The sequence below is a fragment of the Oncorhynchus keta genome, chromosome 12 (assembly GCF_023373465.1).
Source record: "Oncorhynchus keta strain PuntledgeMale-10-30-2019 chromosome 12, Oket_V2, whole genome shotgun sequence".
In the NCBI taxonomy this organism is placed as follows: Eukaryota; Metazoa; Chordata; class Actinopteri; order Salmoniformes; family Salmonidae; genus Oncorhynchus; species Oncorhynchus keta.
The window spans coordinates 31,252,652-31,254,401 of NC_068432.1; positions in this window are offsets into that span (position 1 = coordinate 31,252,652).

The following is a 1,750-nucleotide window of genomic DNA, read 5'->3' on the forward strand; positions in this document are numbered from 1 at the left end:
TACTTCTAGCTTATGTTGTTGTTGGCTAGCTGTTCATGGCTTTTTGTTACATTTAATACACATGCCTCTTCTATAATTTGATTGTACTGTTATACAAACGGTTGTTGCACAAACAATGCATGGGTGTATATTTAGTGGTTTTGCAAACCACCATCTTTAGTAATAAACTAGCTAACTAGTTAGCTAACAAACCCAGTTCAAACCCTGATACGCCATACATACACACCTAGTAAGACATACATTTCTGCAGGCAATTAGCTAGTAAAGTAGATTTTTCTAGATATTGTTGAATTGAATGTAACACTTTTGCATTCTCTCTGACATACAGATTTACCACCCAGCACAATGTGTCTGTGCGATGTCAAAGAGCACGAACACCCCAGCTAGCAATGAGGAATCGGCCCAGAAGCGGCCCTCTTCCGAGGGGGCGAAACTGATTGAATGGGCATGGAATCATTTGTCGGACTCGGCCCGGAATGAAAATTAATGACTGCCCAGATTCGGCCCAAGTACATCTGCCGTTTCCATCTACCGGAATTCTGGGACCGAATTTGCTGGCATCTTACCAGAAACCCCATAGACGTGGCCCGATGCAAATGTAAATACATGTATTTTGTAGTAGTTTCTGTGTAACACTAGGTTTATTACTCCTGTATTAATCCTCGTCCTTGGAATACAAAGTGCATGCATGGCCCTATTACATGTTTCATGTTATATATTCGAGTCTAGAAGACTAGAATAAAAACAGATGTTGAATTCCATCCACCTGGATTAGAGTGGCTGCTATAGCCCCCGTAATTCAATTAATCACTGATTTCTTTACTACTTTGTTAGAACACTCAGTAATTTCACAAGACACCAAAAACAGTTTGTGGGAACTTCAATCAAGGTAATTTTATTTATTTATTTATTTATTTCACCTTTATTTAACCAGGTAGGCTAGTTGAGAACAAGTTCTCATTTGCAACTGCGACCTGGCCAAGATAAAGCATAGCAGTGTGAACAGACAACACAGAGTTACACATGGAGTAAACAATTAGCAAGTCAATAACACAGTAGAAAAAAAATGGGCAGTCTATATACAATGTGTGCAAAAGGCATGAGGAGGTAGGCGAATAATACAATTTTGCAGATTAACACTGGAGTGATAAATGATCAGATGGGCATGTACAGGTAGAGATATTGGTGTGCAAAAGAGCAGAAAAGTAAATAAATAAAAACAGTATAAAAACAGTATGGGAATGAGGTAGGTGAAAAAAAGGGTGAGCTATTTACCTATAGACTATGTACAGCTGCAGCGATCGGTTAGCTGCTCGGATAGCTGATGTTTGAAGTTGGAGAGGGAGATAAAAGTCTCCAACTTCAGCGATTTTGCAATTCGTTCCAGTCACAGGCAGCAGAGTACTGGAACGGGCGGCCAAATGAGGTGTTGGCTTTAGGGATGATCAGTGAGATACACCTGCTGGAGCGCATGCTACGGATGGGTGTTGCCATCGTGACCAGTGAACTGAGATAAGGCGGAGCTTTACCTAGCATGGACTTGTAGATGACCTGAGCCAGTGGGTCTGGCGACGAATATGTAGTGAGGGCCAGCCGACTAGAGCATACAAGTCGCAGTGGTGGGTGGTATAAGGTGCTTTAGTGACAAAACGGATGGCACTGTGATAGACTGCATCCAGTTTGCTGAGTAGAGTGTTGGAAGCCATTTTGTAGATGACATCGCCGAAGTCGAGGATCGGTAGGATAGTCA